This window comes from Triturus cristatus, chromosome 3_2 (assembly GCF_964204655.1).
Source record: "Triturus cristatus chromosome 3_2, aTriCri1.1, whole genome shotgun sequence".
Classification (NCBI taxonomy): Eukaryota; Metazoa; Chordata; class Amphibia; order Caudata; family Salamandridae; genus Triturus; species Triturus cristatus.
In genome coordinates this window covers 171,660,997-171,682,521 of record NC_140584.1, presented here as the reverse complement: position 1 = coordinate 171,682,521, position 21,525 = coordinate 171,660,997, and the positions used below count along the sequence as shown (strand labels likewise).

The following is a 21,525-nucleotide window of genomic DNA, read 5'->3' as shown; positions in this document are numbered from 1 at the left end:
TCGAGAGAGTACTAATTCTATGACTACTGCTTTCAATAGGTGAGCGGCACAAACTTCTCAATTTTGTTGATGATTCTGAGCCAGTGGAAGGAGGAGTAGGTAGTTAGATTAATTTGATTTTTAAAATTCAAATCACTATCCGGCACAATCCCCAAGTTTTTAACTTTGGAGGTTGGCTTGGGGGTCCTGACCTAGATTTGATGGCCTCCAGTGGGAGAAACAAATTGATGGATTGTTGCCAAATTGAATGACCTTGGTTTTCGTGGAATTCAACTTTAAACAATTGCTGGCCACCCAGCTGTTCACTGCACTCATACATTCATTAAATGTATCACCAGGACCACTCTCGTCCTTCGACACTGATAAAATGAATTGAGTATCGTCTACATACAATGCCAGGAAAAGCCCGAATGCACAATTTTAACACTTTTACAAATTAAAATCAAATCTTCATAGTGAGAACAAAATCTAAACTAAAATACATTTTAATCAAGCTATGAATTACTAGCACATGGGTTACATATATTGCTAAATGAAAAGCGTCTGCATTTCAGAGCTCAATTTTTCACTTCTTAGCACAAGAAATTTGAGTGCCACTTTTCAAATGCATTTTTCATTTTTGAAGCGAAGGCAGGTTATCCTTCAGTGATGCTAACTTTTAAAGCACATTTTCTAGGCACTGTCAGGGGCAAATTATTGCTACGAGTTTAATGACAACTTTTGCTGAATAATTGATTGATTTTGTTTGTATGGAGCTATAGGTGTTGTTCAACCAAATGATGCAGGTTCGAACAGAAAGGCATTTACCTGTTTTTAAAAGTTTTTAATTATGTGGGGTGACGAGAATTCAAGGTTATCCAATACATGTGGAAGTTCAAAGAAGATATATGTGTGCCTTGAGAAAGAAACCTAACTGTAGAACTCTCTGAACGGCCATTTGTCAATGAGCCATGTTTCCAGAAACAAAATTCCTGTTGTACCGCGTTTCCAGTACCGCGTTTCCAAGAAGGAATTATTTTACAATTATGGCAATCTGAGGTTAAAGTGTATAAGCCCCCAAAAATCTTACACTTAGATAGTAAGCAATTTTTCCCATGGAAAATGGCATACTAGCCAACCAACAGCAATCAGAAATGTGCTTATGCTAAATATGGAATCCTCCATCTTAAATCCGTTGACCTGGGCCCAATTGGATTTCAATCATTTCTCAATAAATTAAAAAAATAAGGGAACTGGCCTGCCACAATACAAACTGATTTTGTCACTGTTCTCACCTCATGGTTTGGCCCAAAAAAACTTTTGTCCATGCAAGTTCATAGGCGCTGTCATTCTGTGCTGTTCTGCGCTGCATAGCACCACCTTGTGGCATATGACTGACATTACACAAATGTGTAATAAATCTGGACCTCAGGATTTATAGGCAGTGCTGAGTATTCTATGAACAGTTCTAGAAAATCTCCCCCTCCCTGTTTGTAATGTGTGTACTACTCTGGCCAGCACATTAGCTGGTCCCAAGTACAACAAGCATTGGCAAAGCCCATAGATATGGTGTTGGCCACCAGCCTTCTGATAGTTTTTGTTTCTCAGAAAAGCACACATTGCCATAGTAGTCCCTGAAGGAAACTACTTTGTGTGTTGATGTAATCCTTGTGAAAAGGGCAGCAATCTGTAACTCAAAGAGAAGTCAGCCGGTGACACATTGCCCCTTAAAAGCGCCTTTATGTAAGTATGTTAAACATATAATTTTAGTGAAATAAAACAATCTTGGCTCACGCCAGACCTAAAAAAGACTAGAACCACTAATGTAGGAAGTCTGTCTGACACTCCTGTATGTAGCTATGTTATACACATAATTTTTGAAAAATGAAAAAAGGTCTTGCCTAAAACAGACCTCAAAAATCCAATCGGTCTGGCATTGGCTGCCAGTCTTATAGCACACCTGCAAGGAATTGGCTCATGCCTCTAGTAAGTACTGCCCCTGGTGAAGAAGATCAATGCAGCTCTCGTCCTTGTAAGGTAGGACCACTATGGCAGGCTCTCTATATTGAACAGGCAGGTTCATCAGTGGGAGGACACATGCTGCACTAGCCTGGAATTGCAGGTGAGTGTTGGATCTTGCTCGGCTCACTAGTTTGCTCTTTAGAGAGAGCAAAAGAATAGCACAAAACCCACCAAACACAAATCAAAACTGTTTTCCATATAGCATGTTTTTATAAATGGCTCTGGTTTGCCTCCACAGCAATAGGGCACGTATCGAAAATTCAAGCATGTTTCTGTACAGATACCTAAGTCGGAAGAAAGCCAGCCTGCACTCATATGTTCATTCAAATTATTACATATAATTCAGTTCTATAAGCACAAACCAGTACTGTGCACCCATTTAACTGAGCATCGAGCACCATAAAACCGTTGATTTTATTGAAATAGGCTGACTTTCAGCTAAGGATGAGACAATTATATTTGAAAAATTGTGTTACCTTTAACAAACAAAAGCGTATTACATCTATATAAAAATGTAAAATTGTTTGTGTTTACTAACATATAGGAGAGCATTTTTAAATACTTGTGCTCAGGATGTGTGCTGTGCAAACAGATATCATGTTTTATTTAATACACAATAATGTTGCTCCACCTGTTATAAGAATGTAGGCCATGTTTCCTGTTTACATGACTGTTGACTTGCCTCTTAGGTCACTAATGGCGTTGTTCTCAGGGGAGAGATATTAATGTTTCAAAGGGCCTGATTATGATGGCGGTTGGCTGAGCATCCGACCGCCATCCTGTGGGGAACCAGACCGGCTGACAGGGAGTCAGCGGTTCCGCCGGACAAAATACGATCCGACCCCAGTGGAGGCGGTCGGAAATATGCCTCTTAGCATTGAGGCTTTTGCTGCGGCCTGAAAAAGGGCTGCACCACTAGCCCCACTACTAAGAGGCATGCTTGTAAACATCTCTGCACAGTGTGGTACAGGGATGTTTAGGGGGGTAACATAGGTGCTCCCCAGACCCCATAGTGGATGGCAAGATGGGAAAGGGTGCCCGCTAGGCGCCCTACAGTCACTTTCCACCTGCGTTTTTATGGAGGCGGACGGCCATGAAATGGCAGACGGAAAGGAGCATTGTAATCCCAACGGCGGTGCCTGAGAAGGCTCCGCCCCTATTGTAGGGACTGCAGTCCCTCTGATGGTCCGACGGGCTCCTTGATCCTTTCGGGTGCGAGGCGGACGGTCCCTCTGCCAAAAGCCTCGAGCCGCCTCATCCTAATACAGCTGGTGGACCTGCAGGGGCTGTTGGCAGTGGGACCGCCACCGACGGCCTGACAATGGCGGTCCACAGCCATTGTAATCAGGCCCTAAGTTTGCGTTTGAAAACTATCACTTTTAATAAATATCTGTCTGTACATTAATCTGTACTAAGGTGAAGCTTTTCGGCATGTTAAAGAAATTCACTTTTATTTAGAAGATTAAAGCCCACAGTACCCCATACCAGATGGCAATGCGTACTCCTTATGCAAATTTATCACACATGCTTTTTTATTGTTCAACTCTTTTGTTTTTTTAGAGTAAAGTTTGGAATCAAATTAATTATATTTTCCAAACCAACATGCAATTAACTGCCTTAAATGGATTTTCAGGTAGTCTATTGTATAGTGTTATACTTGTTCTCTTACTGCTGAAATATTTGATCTTCTAATTGCTGTTGCTTTACAACAAATAACAAGACATTGGAAAGATGATTCAAAAGTTATTTATTTGGCTTGGTGGTATGGAGTATGCTATAATCATAGATTAGCTAGAGCACATGTGACACCATTAACTTTATTCATCAAGCGAGAGTTCTTATGATAACCTTTCTTTCTTTCTTTCTTTCTTTCTTTCTTTCTTTCTTACTTTCTTTCTTTCTTTCTTTCCTTCTCGCTTCCTTTCTTTTGCACGGATTCCCATTTGCCTTCTGCCTCCACCGAGAAAGTACCAAAGCTACCTTGGTGTATACATTATGTACTTTTAATAAAATGCCTATTTTATTTGCAGATTTCTACTGTTTTTATAATACAACTATGTATTTCATTAATGATCATACTATGTAACTTGTTAGGTATTAGACGGAAACTTACCTTCTCCTGTCCCTCTCTATGGGCATACATGAGCAGGACTGCCGGTGCGCACGCAGATTAGGTGCGATTACGGGGGTATAAAACGGGCCGGCAGCCGATCCTTTTTGCTTGGTTTCGTTTCCCGGGCTTCTTACCCGGAAGGACTTCGCCTTGGCTTCCTGTTGCCGCTGTTTTCGCAGTTTCTGGATCTTCGTGCCTTGCCTTCCCTCTGGATTTGCCGCTTGCATGCGCCCTTTGCTCTGGGACATTGTTTTTTCTTTCCTCCCCCTTCTTTGGATGTGGATTTGTCGCGGACTGGCATTTATTTGGTTAACTGGACTTTACAGGTACGCGGCTGCGTGTCTGTTTCTCCTCTCTGAATTACGCTGGTTACTTCCTAAATGTCTGCTGTCGTTTTTAGCATTCGAGTTCTTTTTTGCAACCGGTTGTTTATGGACACCTTTTTTCCTTTCTTTAACTGGGGTCGCTTTTTCTAAGTGCAGAACAGGGTTTTTTTATGTCGGAGAAAGACTTTTTCCCCTTGTATGTTTGTTTTTTGAGGAAGCACGCACTGGAGATTGAGGGTATTTCCGTGACCTTTTTTGCTGGTGGGAACGAGTTGTGGATTCAACTTATCCTTCAGGAATGGGCGATTTGTACTCCTAATACTAGTAAAAGTTTTGTTTTTGTATGCTCCAAGCAGTGCCTGATCATGCATGTCCTTGAGTATTGTTTATTGATATCATTCGAATTCCTGTTGTTTTGTTTCCCTATAGATGGTGGGAGTATTTACCTGTAGTGCTTAGAAGATCTGTGCCCAGGCGTGGATTCCTTGTGTTTTCCCTCTTTTGACCCCCACCCTCTCCCTGTGTCCTGGTGGCGTATTCACCGTGTATATACGGGTGCTAGCTGCTGGGACAGGGGTAGCGAACTGTGCATATCTCCGCTCCTGCAGTGTTGGGTGGAATCTGGTGGTAACAGGACAGAAAACCAAGCCCACGAATTGAAACACTGTCCGAGCGCAGATGGATGAGGCTGGGAATAGAGTGGGGGAGGACGGGATCCCTACTATGCAGGACTTAATGGTTGCTATCACGTCCCTCCAGACTGAGGTACAAGAATTGAGGCAGGAAAATAATGGGTTACGTCAGGAGTTAAGTTCATTCAAGGTTAGGGAGAAGGCTTGGGGTCCGGGTAGAGGTCCTTCTGTGAAGAGTCTGGGTCCTATTGTTCAAACCGCTACTTTCCAGTTTGACAGGACATCAGGGCAAGGGGCTAGTGGTAGTACTCCTATAGTGGTCACAGTCACAACCCCTACTCCTGTCCCTTTGGCTCTACCGGAAAGTTTTACGGCTGACTGTAATAAGTACCACGTGTTCATGAATCAGTCTCACTTCCATTTTATGTGCCGAATCACAGCTTTTCCAGATGATTCTGCCAAGGTGGCTTTTATTATCTCATATTTAGCAGGTACGGCAGCGATGTGGGCTGTTCCACTGCAATGATCCTGTATTGTACAATTACTTGGCATTTAAAGAGCAAATGCGTTGTTTGTTTGCTAAACATGCATTTATGCAACCTTTTTTGCTGGTGGAAACTAGTTGTGGATTCAACTTATCCTTCAGGAATGGGCGATTCGTACTCCTAATACTGGTAAAAGTTTTGTTTTTGTATGCTCCAAGCAGTGCCTAATCATGCATGTTCTTGAGTATTGATTATTGTTTATTGATATAATTCGAATGCCTGTTGTTTTGATTTCCTATAGGTGGTGGGAGTATTTACCTGTGGTGCTTAGAAGATCTGTGCCCAGGCGAGGATTACTTGTGGTTTCTCTCTTTTGTCCCCCACCCTCTCCCTGTGTCCTGGTGGCGTATTCACTGTGTTTATAAGGGCGGTAGCTACCGGAAAAGGGGTAGTGGACTGGGCAAATCTTCGCTCCTGCAGTGTTGGGTGGAATCTGGTTGTAACAGGACATAATTCACACTAAATTAGTTTACGATGTTAACGCTGGATTCTTCCCTTCACTCTCTCGTCTTCCCTTTTCTTCTTATATATATTACAGTTACGCTCCCTGTAATTTTTTCAATGTTTTATTTCTTGTTTCTTGTTATGCTTAGCAATTTGTTCTTAATATGTTTATTTTCCTAATAAAATTTCTTTAAACTAAAAAATTACATACTTTTTTTTAATTTGAAGAGACTGTATCATATTTTTATATTATGTTTTTTGTACAATTTACATGCTAAACATTTTCATGGCTTGGCTTGTGCTTGCACACTGAGAGCCAGGCCACACCCTTGGCTCGGCTCTGTCTCAGCTCTCCCTACTAATTTGCTTTTGCACCCACCTCTATTTGTAACTTGGGGTTACTACATGAGGCGATTAGTCTCTTGATAAAATGACTTGCAAACGGTGAGGACAAGAAACATGGAGCCTTGCTTAAATGCAACAATTTGCCAACTCTACTATGCAGTGAAAAGACATATCAAATAAGTGGTCTCAGGGCAGGAACTCCAAGTTGTTGTGTTGTAAATGATTATAGTCATGGGTTCCTGGAGAGGACTTCCATAACCAGGTGTGACATACAAAGGCATCGCTTGGTTGGGGCGGGTTGGTGTGTGACATTCTCCAAATACATTCTTGGCTTGATAGGTAACTCTAGGGCGCCTTGGGTGTGTTTTCTATGTCTGTGTCTGTTTATCTTGTGCTTCTCATTTCACTAAGATCTTTTAACTTTTCATATTTTGGAGCTGAAACTTAAATGTATCCTGTGACTGGTTTATAACAAAAAATAGTAAATCTACACCCATAGAAGTACTCCTTGAATGAGTGCAAATTACCTACTTTTGGCAATTCACAAGCATTGACAGAAGTAGGCTTGAAAAGCTACACCACTCTAAGGTTTTCAGGCAGTGGTGAAGCAAGGGGGGGCCCGGCCCAGGCAGCACGACTTTTGGTGAGTGGCGGCTTCCCCCTGCCCTTACCTGCAGCCGTCATTGGGCGGTCATCGCAGGAATCGCCAGCACCCCCCACACACCCCCACTCTTACATGTGGCCGCTGCAGGCGGCAAACACAGGGACAGCCGTCGTTGGCACAAGGTCTAGCTACGCTATTGTTTCCAAGTATACTACTGGCAATCAAGAACCACACTGTGGGCCCGATTCACAGAACTAACTTAAGACAAAATCCTAAACTTACTACCATTTTGGTATTCACAGAAGGCACTCATTCATGTTGGTATAAACAGAAGGCACTTACTCATTTTGGTATTCACAGAAGACACTTACTCATCAATGAGTAAATGCCTTCTGTGAATACCACAATGAGTAAGTTAATCAAAATGAGTAAGTTACTCAAAATGAGTAAGTTACTCAATTTGGTATTCACAGAAGGCACTTACTTATCAATGAGTAAGTGCCTTCTGTGAATACCACAATGAGTAAGTTACTCAAAATGAGTAAGTTACTCATTTTGGTACTCACAGAAGGCACTTACTCATCAATGAGTAAGTGCCTTCTGTGAATACCAAAATGAATAAGTGCCTTCTATGAATATCAAAATTGTAGTAAGTTTAGGATTTTGTCTTAAGTTAGTTCTGTGAATCGTGCCCTATGATTGGATGAATGCTTAGAAATAGTCAAACTAGTGTCAATCACTTTAGGCAGCATTCTAAACACCCATTGAAAATCAGTACTGACCCTATTACTCATGGAAACAGTTTATCGTGAAATTTGCTCATCTAACTCCTCCATCCTGCAGACGACTGCTTTTTTGTTAAGAAATTGGAGAATCACAACCTCCTAACCAGGCTGACTAATCTACACACCTGAAATGCAATGGTTAATAAAATTAAAAGAGTGCACATTAATTGTTGCTCATCCAAAACAGCAGTAGTTGCTACAAATAGAATTGGAGCCAAATAACACACTGTTTACAAATATTTAGGACCTCATTTATAAAACGCTTTGCATCGCTGCAGGAAAACAGCGCTACAACAATTTACATACCACCAGCCTTGCAACACCATGGATGCGCTGGATTTACTATATGGAGATCCATGTCGCAAGGATTTACAGATACGTCAGTAATCCTGTTGTATCTGTAGGCGCACAAATGATGCATTGCTGGAGTGTGTATGAAAACAGACAGAACTCCAGCAATGTGTCATTTCTCATGGGGCAAGCCTCATGTGGAAGGCACTGCATCACCACTTAAGCCTGCTTTTACCAGGCATGAGGATTTGATGCACTGACGCAGTAGAATTGTAGCAGTGAAATCTCATAGATTTTAGTGGTCACTTCTATGTGGCTTCCCTGCATCGGAATGCCAACCCTGCATACATTATACCTGTAGGATTTTTTACAAAAAGTGATGCAATGGCGGCATGAGGGCTTTATAAATAAGACCTTTATGAGGCCCTTATGGTGCCCTAGCATCACTTCTTGCGACGCTGTGGCAGTATAAAAAATGTGCCATATTTACAAAGTGGAGCATCTAGGAAGATGCATCACTTTGTAAGCCCCTGCGCTACATTATATCTGCTACAGGTATATTGTATGTACGGTGGGTGATCCGATGCAGGAAAGCCACATAGAAGTGACACAGTGAAATCTATGAGATTCACCTGCGTCAGTCCATCAAATCCTTACGCCTGCTTGAAGCAGGCATAAGAAGTGATGCAGTGCCTTTCACATGGTGCTTGCCCCATGTAAAATGACACACTGCTGGCGTTGCGTCTATTTTCAGACACACTCCAGCAATGCACCATTTTAAGGCCTACTGATACGTTACGATTACTGACATATCTGTAAATCCTTGCGACATGGAGCACCATACAGTAAATACGGCGCATCCATGGTGTTGCAAGGATGACGTTATGAAAAGTGTTGCATGGCTGTTTTCCCGCAACGATGCAACACTTTTCATATATGAGGCCCTTAGCATGTACTGTTGATTAATACAAGGGTAAAAATCAGAAGCCCAAAAATAAACAAGACCACACTGGACAGATTCATGTCTAATGTAATCCTGCTGCTGTTTCAAACATGCATTGTGGAAGCCAAAGTATATGGCATGCACTGAGTGAGGAGTAACGCCGAGGATTGCACACAGATAAAACCGCCTGCAGGGGCTGCGTGAGTGCAGCCACTGTGACTCTGCTTTTAGAAACTTCGTATGCTGCTGACAGATCGGTATTGACTGTGTGCACAGTAAGGAACTACTTTTACACATCATGAAAACCATAATGTAAAGTCAAGGGCACAGTTTAACCATCCTCGAAGTGCTGTGGCCCTGTATTGATCACACGAGCACTCAGAACAGACGAAGAAAGCTGTGTGTAGCTGGACGTTAAAAATAACAGTAGTAAGCTTGTATTTGGCTTTCTTTAGTAAGCTGTAATACATGTGCTTTGTCTCAGTGTGTAACAAAGGCACACCGCAGTGCTGGATGGGGCGAGATCCAGGGAGAGCCTACAGCACAGTACCCTGGGCTGAGAGCTCCTGAGTCAGTCTTTAGGGGGCCCCTCAATTTAATTTACAGGGGGGAGGGCTCGAGTTTCGTTATGCCACTGCTTTTTTTGATGGTATGTTGTATCTTCCTACATGAAAGTAAGGGGCATATTATCAAGAACGGCATTAAAATTATCGCCGTCCTGCCACTAAAGCGGCGATAATGAGCTTGATAATATGCCCTTGAGAATTCCAATAGAAACCCATGTTCTGGTGTGAACCTGGGCTTCTATTGGAATTCTCAAGGGCATATTATCAAGCTCATTATCGCCGCTTTAGCGGCAGTTTACTGCCGCTCAAGCAGCGATAATTTTAACGCCGTTCTTGATAATATGCCCCTAAGCATCTTGCTCAGCATTTCCGCTAAAATATGGAACGCTATTCCTCACTCTGGCACCAAGCAGTTCCTGAAAACGTTAAAAAGTTAAGATTACCTAAGTACATTTTGTAATGATTACTGCAAATGCAGACTCTAGGAAATGGCGGTCCACCGCATAACGTAAAATAACAATAGAACCACACGGGTCTTACAACAATCAAAGTTGTACATCATTTTGGAATAAGTCTGTAAACAATTCCTTTTCAAGGGCGATTTCTCAAAAATGAAGAAAAAAACATTTCTCAAAGCAGGCTGGCAAATTTTAAGCAGATTCTCTCATTTAAGCTGGGTTTCTTATGAGAAAGGGCGCATCCTGGCTCAGTTTAATCTCTGTTCAATGCACAGCATGAAGTGCATCACAGCCTGGGCCCCTCTGGTATGCAGCATAATCCTTTCTATGCCTGTGCCTGAATTTCCTCATGTTGAACGGGATTACATGGGTTTTGTGGGTTGCAAACTATGGAGAGGTGGCGTTTGTAATCAATCAATAGATGGACTGTTATTAAAACAAAGCAGCAGAATTTCTATGCGACTGAAAAGTCCTGTAACAAATACGTTTTGCTATTTTCTCTGATTAAGAAAGGCTCTGATACCGTCGTCTTTGGTCTCTGAAATGGATAGTTCGACTAAATAAATCCTTCTAGAGAATTTAATGTATCCTTTTGGCGGTCTTGGACAAAAAAATTAGAAAAAAATATATATTATCAGGCACATAGATGTCAGATCAGTAAAAGAGGGCTCACTTGTTAGTGATCTTAGTTAAAAAACTAGCCAGTATGTGAATTTTCAAATGAGGATGCTAATTAAGGATGCTGACAGCAAAGATCTCAAAACAATTTGCAATATCTTCAAAAGGCATAATCGGCTTAAATGTTATTTTGTACAGGAATCCAACAGCAAAGCAATCTTAAAAGGCAGTAGTGACTCGGCCCAGTTCGATTTCCAGGAACAGTCTGGTAATAGACTGGCTTGTAGTTGCCATCGTTCACCACCATTGGCCAGCAAAAGGCAATCAATTGTGTTAAAAACATATCTGAGCTCAAACATCTCCTATGAAACCTCTGTCCCGACAATATTTGTACAAGTGAAAACCAGACCCGAGTCTCAAATATTTCGTCAAGGTTCGGTGATGACACAGGATAAGATCTGAACCAAAAGACTGGAAAAATGGCTTTTGGTGAACAAGCACAGAATATGGTTGTAATAATGAGTTTTTGACTTGTTTCTGTATTAATTGTCAGCATGATGATGTGCTGTGTACTCAAAGGAGTTACCATTCTCCAAGTAACACTCAGGGAGACTGAAAGCGTCCTCTCCCTTCCCCCTTCAGTTATGGTGGAAAAGCATGCGTCTACTGCAACAGTGATTTGTGCCCAACATTCTGGACCAATGGTTGCTCGATTAGCATAACCTACCCCAGGTAGTTGCATAAGCTGTACCTGTGGATCTCTTCCACTTCCAGTATCTGTGCTCAGTGTTGTGCTGTGAGGTAATCAAAGTGAAGGCTGTAGGAGTGAATGTATGTACTATGGACAGTAGTGGCTGCTACAAGGCAGCAGTGGCGGGGCGGGGAGAAAGGGGGGTTAAAAAAAAAGAAAAGACAATTAACTTACCTCACGAGGACGGCCACTCATCCATCCTTCTTGCCACAAATCAGGCAAGAAACAGAAAGCACCCATGCAACCATACTCCCTTAGGCCAATCACGACGCTGCTGAGCAGCATTGTGATTGGTCTGAGCACCGTGGTTCAGCTCTCAGACAGTAACTGGGGGCCTGTGCATGTTCTCCACCCAGGCTGTACATTACAGCCAGTGGTGAACATGCAAAGTGTGCATGACTGTTTGGCCACCCCAAGACAGCCAGCCAATGCATCATGCACACTTGGAAAGTGCCACCACTCCTCCCCCTGCAGGGCTCTGGCCAGCCCAGACCTGCCCATCATCAGACCTACAGAGCCATAAGGAAAACATTTAAATGATAATAACATGCTGTTATCATTTTAATTTTCTTGTGGGGCGACGCTCCTCTGCCTTAGTGGAGGAACAGTCGCTGATGGGCAGTTGGCACGCAAAGTTGCTGTAACCCATGAATGTACCGCCATGGAAATGGGACAACCATATAGGTTTAACCCTTTTCATTGAGCAGCCTTAATGGTGAACATGTGGTTGTGTTGGCCAGTCTGTGGTCTGCTGATGCCTGGGCAATGGAAGGAGGGGATAAAGATGTTTAAAGTGTCTAGAGGAATCTGCCAGAGGACAGTAGAATGCTAGCAAAGATATATGGCAGCACCCCATGGGAAGTAATGAAACAACCCTACACCCAGTAAAAGGGAGTGATAGAAAGGGATTGTCTGAGTGAGAGCCTTTGGGATTTAGAGGAGCTTCCTTCAGCAGTCATGAATGAATGAATGAATAAATGAATTAATTAATGAAAATCTCACAAAGCGCACAAATACCCGGAGGATTCTTGGCGGTGAATGAATCATAAGAGGGCATACGAGGGCCAAGTCCTAGGGGATCACTGGTTAAACAACCAAGTTTTAAGGTTCTTCCTAAACACTAAGGGGCAGATTTATGTTTGACTTGCGCCTCATTTACGCCGCCGTTGCGTCACTTTTGTGACGCAGCAGCGGCGCAAATCCTGCGCCATGGTGCGGGGTATTTACAACGTGACGCATCTGGGAGATGCGTCACGTTGTAAAGCCCTGCGCCACATGTAGGCGTTCCAGGGCAGGTGGGGGCGTTCCGGCGCAGGAACGCCTCCTAAAAGTGGCTGAGTGAAATCTACAAGATTTCACTCAGTCACTTTTGAGCCCATGCTGCGTCAAAACCCTGCGCCTGCTTGAAGCAAGCATAAGGATTGACGCAGCATTGTGAAGATAGGGCCCCCCAGAGCATTGCTGGAGCTGCGTCGCGCTTGCGACACGACTCCAGCAATGCGTGACTTTTCCGTCAACAGATGCGTCAGAATTTCTGACGCATCTGTCAATCCTTGCGCCATGGTGCGCCGTATTGTAAATACGGCGCATCCACGGTTACGCAAGGACTTGGCATGTTGGCGCAGGGAAAGTGACGCATCTCTACAGATGCGTCACTTTCTTGTAAATCTGACCCTAAGTAAGTGGGTTCAACTTTAAGCTACGGAGGTAGATGGTTCCACAATAAAGCTGTGTTTCTAAAGATGATTCTGCCTCCCCAGGTGACCCGTCTGCAGGAAGCAACCTTCAGCAGGTTCACTGTGCTTGTCCAAAGTATTCTGCTAGGGGTATACCGTATCAGATTTGCCTTCAAGTAAGCCGGTGCATTTCCATAGATTGACTTGGATGCTAGGCCTTAAAGGAAATGCGGTGGTGGACCAGAAGCCAGTGCAGTTGTCTGATTGCGGCCAAACAGCATTTTGGATGGTCTGAAGTTTTCTAAGTGAGCCTTTAGGGAGGCTGGTGTAGAGACTGTTGCAGTAATCGAATCAAAAGAGTACTTAGGCTATGACTACTTCTTTCAATAGGTCAGTGGCACCAATTTCTCAATTTTCTTAATGATTCTGAATCAGAGGAAGGAGGAGCAGGTAGTTAGATTAATTTGATTTTTTAAATTCAAATTGCTATCCAGCAAAATTCCCAAGTTTATAACCTTGGAGGTTGGCGTGAGTGCCTGACCTAGATCTGATGGCCACCAGTGGGGGGAACAAAGTGATGGATTGTTGTCAAATTGATTGACTTTGGTTTTCGTGGAATATAACTTTAAACAATTGCTGACCATCCAACTGTTCACTGCATTCATACATTCATTAAATTTAGCACCAGGCCCACTCTCGCCCTTCGCCACTGATACAATAATTTGAGTATCATCGGCATTCAATGCCAGGGGAAGCCCGAAAGATTTAATCAAAACAACCAGTGGGGTGACGTAAAGATTAAATCGGGTTGGGGAAAGGGATGATCCATGAGGTTCCCCACCGGGCACACAGAAGGCTCCTGAATTCAAGATCCCACTTGACACCACTTGATGGAGCCATACACAGATAAAAGTTAATGAACATCAGGGCTGATTTATAAAAATCCAAATTCTGCAAATAAGTACCTCATGATTGACTGTATCGAAGGATGCTAAAAAATCAAGCAAAATCAGCACTGCATTACCTCCCTTATCCAGGGATGATCTAATTTAAGGCTGTAAGCAGTGCAGATTCCGTGCTGTGATTTTCTCTGAAGCTGAACTGCGTATCTTCTAGAAGTTGATTGACCTCAAGATAAGAGGAAAGTTGGGTGTTCAAAAATGTTTCTACTAACTTAGCTGGAAAGGGAATCCATGCAATTGGGCGATAGTTATTGGGCTCAAGCGGGTCAAGGATGGGTTTCTTTTGCAGGGGAAGTACCGATGAAGCTTTCCAAATGGTCGGAAAAATGCCCATTTTTAACATGATGGAAAAGATGGCTGCAAGGTAATGAGATATAACCTCAGGAACCAGATAGATCACCCTGGGGGGACATGGGTCATTGGGGGAACCTGACTTAATCAAATGTATGAGTGCAGCAACCTGCACTGGAGAAGGAACAGCAAATTCCCCAAAGCTCATAGGCTTAGCAATTGAATAAGTGGAAGACAAGAAAGGCTGAGAGAGCTTTCTATAATTAGCTTTCAAACATCTAGCGGGAGAAACCTTGGTTAAGGCTGAGAGAAGCCAATTGTGAAAGTTCTCAGCCATCTGATCCACACTAGTTTCCTGAATATTAAGAGTGAAGGGTCAGGGTTTCAGTGTCCTAATGGGAAAGTTAGCACAGCATCTGAGATCCCATACTACAGCAAAATGATCTGTCCAAGTTAGTGGTAGATTACATTAAAAGCTGATGTTGGGATTATTAGTGAAAATTCCAACCAACAGATGGCCGGCAGTATGCGATGGTTCTTCCACAATTTGGACCAGCCCTAATCCAGACATTGTGTCTGTCAGGAGTCTGTATTAACGTCGGCGCCATCTTGCGTTTTAATCCCAAGCGAAGGCGGTGCCAAGCAACAACTGGACCACCAACCTCCTAAAATGGCCACTGTGACAATGAGGCCAGAAAGGAATCAGCCGTCAGCCCTCCCTCCACTCAAATAGCACAAACAGCGGTGCAGTGGACCAGGGAGGTGAGGGGCCTACCCGAAGCCGTGGTAGAAAATAACTGTGTTAAGGGTGGAAACACCTCAGGTCACGAATTTGACATCAATGTGCCAAAGTAAAATAGGACACTTAACAATTAAAATTGCAGCCAGCAAAAGAGAGCAGGCAGAAAAGGGAATGACACCTCGTAAGCAGCTTCAATCAGATGCGCGTCAGCGCCATCATGCATTTTAATCCCCAGCGGAGGTGGAGGCAAGCATAAACAGCACTGTCAACGTCCCAAATGGCCACTGTGAGGCAAGAAAGGAATCAGCCATCAGCCCTCCCTCCACTCAAACAGCGCAAATAGCGCTGCGGTGGACCGGGGAAGTGAGGGACCGGTTGCTATCACACCCGCCCGCAGCAGCGGTAGATAAGAACTCTGTTAAGTGTGCAAACACCTCAGGTCACCAATTTGACAAAGTAAAATATGACACTTAGAGAATAAAATAGCAGCCAGCATTAAAATAAATAGTGATTAAAGGTTTAAAAGAGCAATGGCAGAAGAGGGAAATGACACCTCATAAGCAGCTTTAATCAGCTCCACAGTATATACTAGCACAGGATGTGCATTGTGCCTCACAGGTTGATGGAGGTAGTCTATCCTCAAGTTTAGATTGATGCAATTGGCAGCTATCTCAAAGTAAGATGCAAAAGAGAATGGACACTAAACCACCTATTAATAGTTATATCTTACCTTCGTTCTTATCTGTGTAATGTTAAGTTGCCTGGAGTGGAATGTTCTGCCTTACATAGTTCTATGTGCTCTTAGATTGTTTGGGTTTAATGTGGCAGTTACTCTGTGCTGGAGATGGGAGCTGATGGTACCCGCATGTACCTCCTGGGCAGCTCCTTCATCTAATCATAAAATCAAACTTATATTGCGGAACCTCCTATTGTATCTGTAGTCATTACTGCAGATTTATTGACGGCGACTGGAGCTGTCCATCGAGCCCTGCCTGCTGCCTCATCCACCAGGCTGCTCTCTAGAGTGGCTCGTGTGTCTGGTTCTTCATCATAAAGATCCACATTTGGCATTTCTGTCAAAACTCTGCTCCAGAGATGTCTCTTCCTCTTCGAAGCTGCTGGCTCCACCATCATTTATGCTGCTGTGGGCTACTTTTACAAGTGACATTGGTCAGGCTCTGCAGTGAGTACTGTGTTCGTCGACACATCTCCCCTTGGGCTTTGCGCTTGATACAGAGAGTTAAATGTTAGAGATCCCCTCTTCTCATTCCCCTGCAGTCTTTCTCAGCGTGCTGTCTTGTTGCTATCTGCCACTCATGTGAGAGAGTGAAAGACTACAAGACCAATATCTACGTTTGGCACACACCATTTTGTGTGGTACGTCTGCACCAGTGCTGGATCTACAATGACTACAATGTGTTCTCAGCAAACGTCCACTGAAACTGTTTTTAAAAAGTGTCAGGCATGTGTGGGAAGAGATAAACTGGAACCGCAACCTCCTCGCTCTATGCTCGCCATTTTGGTGTTATGTGAATATTGCATTGTAGGCTGCAATCTTGGTAAAGAAAATCACCTTTTAAAATAGCCTCTGTTTTGTTTTAGCATTTTCCTACGTTTGGTAATGTTAGGTTGCATTATTTATTAAAAAAACATAAAAAATTAAATAGCATTGTAACCCAAACTGTGAGCACAAATCAAGTTTTATTTACAGTCACGTCATGATTTTAATACAGTGACAGGTCAAGATTTAAGAACTTTCGGCAACTTGTCAGCTGCAGTGAAAAGCATACATTTCGATCCCGACAGCTTGTCTTTCAACAGCAGTTCCAGCAACAATTGTTTTCTACGGTATGAAGTGACAAGCTCACCTTTTCAGCAACTTAGTGGAACATATTTATGAAGTTGGTTGCGCTTCCTCCATCCTTTTAAAAATCTACTGGCGATCCACCAGTCAGGTGATCTGTTTGGTTTGATGCTTTTGAAACTTACTTGAGAGAAATTGGTTGATGCATCCAGGATCAGAAAGAAGCGGAAAAAGTGTCTGCTTTTACATTCTCTAGGTTTCGAAGGGAGAGTTCTACATTCAAACATTTAATTGACAACCAAAACATGGGTGAGGATGTGAATTCCTACATCACAGGTATATGTAGACTTAGCTCTGAGTGTCAGTTTGATAATTTCACTGATCAATTGATTAGAGACCAGATTGTTAGCCACAGTAATGATAAACAAATTCATCAAAAACTGTTATCTCTGCAAAATCTTTCAATGTATTAAATAATCAAAACAGCAAAGATTATAGAGATTTCTCAAAGTTCTGTCAAAGAATTCGAGGATAAACCTATAGAAACAATAAACGCTGTCGAGTTTGGAACATGACGTAAACTTACTGATATCCACATAAAAAACAGGTGTAACAGATCTTATATTTCCAATATGTGTTAGTGTTGTGGGGATGCCCTGCATGTTAAAAATGTCAAAGTATGCAGAGTGAAAAATGTTACTGTAATTATTGCATGAAGTTAGGTAATTTCGCTGAGGTTTGTCAGAAAAAAAAATTCCAGTAATTCTGTGGCATGAGTAATAGAGTCAGATTGGTGATGCTGATTCTAATTCTGGTAGTGAAGGACTAAATGATTTTATACTTACTTCTGGGGATGAAGACACTCTTCCTGATGTCACTGTGAACCAAAGAATGAGTAGTCCCATTTCTGAAGATCCCTTGTGTTGATCCTATTGTAGACATTCAGGTGGGGGATAAAACTTGAAAACATTTTGAGCTATTCAGGAGCAAGAATCACAATTATTACTCAACAATTGTTCAAGAACACATGGGGTCACAGGAGTTTGTTTCCAACGGACCTCTCTCCTGTTTCTTATGAGAGCCGAAAGATAGAACTGTTAGGTTATATAGAAGATGCAATTGGATTTTTAAGGGTAGGACAATAGAAGGAAAAATCAATGTTGCGGAGAAGGGTTTAAATATTCTGGGCTTATGTAGGGTGGTTCTTAGGCCTGGCGCTAAAGACAGCCTCTGGTGGTTGAGTGTAGGGGTGGGCTGTAAGCTCTGCTTCGCCTGCGAAGTTTGTGGAGTTTTGCACTCTGTGCTCTACGTGGAGCATGGAGTTCGCCAAAAACATTTTGTCAACTTCCACATAGCAGTGTTTACCAGCAGCACCCACTGCTAGCAGCTATATCCTGAAGAGAACCCGTTTAATAAACACACCGACACCTGCAGTGCTTGCATTCATCGCAGCAATTACACATCATATGTATATTTCCTTACCTTCATCTAAGTAACTTGAGACTATAACTTTGTGTATACCTACCCTGTAGTTGGTCAATGAACTGGAGCCATGCTTCGATTGGGCAGAGCTTTAAGACTTCATATCATTTGTTCATGTGATCGGTCTGTCTGGTTGGCAGCATCCCTCCTTCTGATGGCTCTGTGCTAGGCCACAGTACTTGGCTGGCTACTACTACCTGATGAAAGTGGCGAAGTGCTCCGTTAGCTTCGGGTAAAACTTGTCCCAGGGTTCGGTTGACACCAGAAAGCATAGTCTGCTTGAGCTGTATGTGAGTGGGTATGGTGGAGCATGCACACTTCTGACCAGACAGTTGTGGTTTAGAGAGCTCCTGCACCCTGAAGACCCTACACAGAGCTGTCCTGCCGCTGCAGGTACTACTGGGGTCCTCTGCCTCTGCACTGCTGGAGACACAACACATACAGCACGGGGTAAGTATGACTCAGACCCAGACCTGCCATACCATCAGAGGACTGGTCTGATGAGATTGACTCTCTCTTCTCAGCCCTCATAAAGCATTGGCCTGACAAGTGCATGCACCATCCCGGGCCTTCATTTGTGTTGTTGATTATGTGACCTGTGAGCAGCCTGTAGAAGAATATACAGAGTTAGTGCTGTTGACGGAAAAAATGAGCAGCAGTCCGGAAAGCGTAATGAGTCTTGTTAGTGTTTTTGGAGCCTATATGTCGCTCAGTTATAGGGTGAGAATTTGGGGGACAGCTGGGGCCCAGCATCATTAAGTTGCTGCTGGCTTTGCTGCCTGTGCTCTTTCCGTTTTGTCTGCGAGGCAAGATTGCACTGCTGCTGCCATTGTTTACTTGTTGATTATTGATTTATATTTTGCATCAATGCCAACAACTTAACAGAATGGCTTGCTGTGTAATCTATATGTCTGTAACTGTGAAGCTTTCCATGCCTCTCGTCTGTTTCCCTCCCATTTGCATGCACAGCATTGATATGCAGATAGCCAAGTTTGTTGACAGCTGCTCTTGCAATGTGTACGTTGGCATAGTGTAATAGTAACAGCACAAGCGGGGTGACGGTACTGGCATTTTACGCCCCTGAGAACAAGTGGACCACTGTCCTGTGCTGCTCAACACACTGTAGCACGCAAGGTTGGACAGGCCAATCTGCCACTCTGACATTTGCCTGGCAGACTGTAGGCAGGGAATCTGCTTTCAGAGCAGGATGGGCAGTTATGAACCTAGCTGGCCTCCATTCTAGTTGAGTCCTATTCTTTGTGGAGCAGCTCTCAGTGGGGTCAAAGCCTTTGTCACAGATGATATTGGGTCGAATGTAGCCCTGGTGGTACAGCAAGGGTGCCATGGGTGCTAATTCAAGAAAAATAATATAAAATGGACCCTTACCTGTTGGTTGAGTAGAAAAGTCAACCATAACTAGGATCAAGTGGGTCCCTCACACCCAAGGACTCTGGTGCACTACCACTTGTTGCACTCATGAAAGCTATGGACATTCAAAAATATCAGGGGGCTATGATGGGGTGTGTGGCATGAAACTGAATATTACACAAAGAAATCCCTTGGAACATATTGGCAAGCCATGTTCATAAAATGGAAACGTGCTTCTTATCTGGCCCCTCCTCTTCCTCTTCCTCTTCCTCATTTCTTTTTCCCTGTGACCAGCCACATCCCTCCTCCCTATGGCCCTCTCCCTTTTCTCTTGCTTTCTATTCCACTCTTTCTTCTTCACTTTCTCCTTTGCCCCATCTTTCACAATCATTCGTAATCCTGTCGTCCTTCCTTATTTCACCAGAGTGCCATTTTTAAACTGTCTCTCAAACATCAAGTAGTATATCTCCCTCCTCCCATCACCAGCATGTGTCCCTCCACCTTTCAACCATCCTTGGGTCCCTCCTCCCCTATGTCTTCCCTACTTTATTCATGCCGGCTTTACTACTTGATTGCTCCACTCCGCTTCCTGCTCTCTTCTATTTGCTTCCCTCCCCTTTGTCTTTCCGTAGTGTCTCACCCTATCCATGCCTTCCTTCCTCACTTTAATTTCTTTCCTCTTTATTTTTCCTTTGCCTTCCTTCGTTTCTTCTTCCTTTACCACATCTGAAGCTTCCTCCAGTCCTCCATCCATCCCTTCCTCCCTTGGCTCCCACACTTCTTCTGCCCTCTCTGCCTCCCTCTCCCTTACCACCAGCAAGTGCCTTATTCCGCTTCTGCTGAAGCACTCTACGCCCACCCCACCCAGGGACCCCACACCTGTAATTGACCTGCCCTGAGGTATGCGCCACGCTCCTTTCAAAGGTGAGGCCTCTGAAACTAGGTGAGCGCACCAGCAATTAATATACTTTAATATTGCCTAATTAGGACAACTAGGTGCTGTCGGTTTCCCAAAAGGGAAAGAATCTATTGACAAATTTCAACCTAGAAAAGTAATCTTGACAGCTGTGCCAGGCAGTGGACTGGCCTAGTGCCATTGTGACATGTCCAATCTGTGTGTTTGTGATCACCTTGCATGGATGCTTTCCATTCTGCTGCTGTTAACGTTCCGAGCAAAGCTTGCACGGCTTGTACCCATGTTGTACTCAAGCACATAAAACTGCTGCGAGAGCACTAGCTATCTTGGTTCACGTTGTAACTCGTGACTGCACCCACTTGCAAAACTTTGAGGAATCTCACTGAGTTTTTTGGTACCTCTGTGAAATTCCACAGAGTGCAACTCTACGAGCTCCACCCAGGCCTCGTTGAGTGTTATGATGTTGCAATGGAGTGGAGCCATAAGCTTCCAGATGTTTTTCTGAAACCCTCAGTAAAATTAATTGCTTCAAATCTAAAATCAAGGTAAAAGAGGGAGTCATTCTAGTCAAACATAAACAACTTGGGGTACCTTTCAGTGTTAGAGAGGATCTTGACAATGATATTAAAACATGGCAGGGCATCATGAACCTACTGAATTATCCCTGTGGCTGTCCCCTTCAGCCGTTGAGTGCAAGTACAATGGTCAATTGGGAGTGTGTGTTGATTTAAGATCTCTAAACAAAGAAGTTTGGATTGAGTCACATCCTTAACATAAATTCAATGACTTGTTTGCTTGCTCCACAAGGGCAAGTTTATTTTAGAAGCATGTTCTTGCCTCTGCATTTAATCAAGTAGAATTG

General features: G+C 43.3%; 1 long non-coding RNA gene across 1 annotated transcript in view; it reads left to right on the top strand.

Annotated features, from left to right (window-relative positions):
• The first annotated feature begins 4,271 nt into the window (after window positions 1–4,271).
• LOC146856973 (uncharacterized) overlaps window positions 4,272–21,525 on the top strand; it is a 70,999-nt gene continuing 53,745 nt past the window's right edge. The window contains exon 1 of the long non-coding RNA XR_014979836.1: window positions 4,272–4,440. This is a non-coding gene — a long non-coding RNA (uncharacterized LOC146856973). The remainder of the gene's footprint in view (window positions 4,441–21,525) is intronic.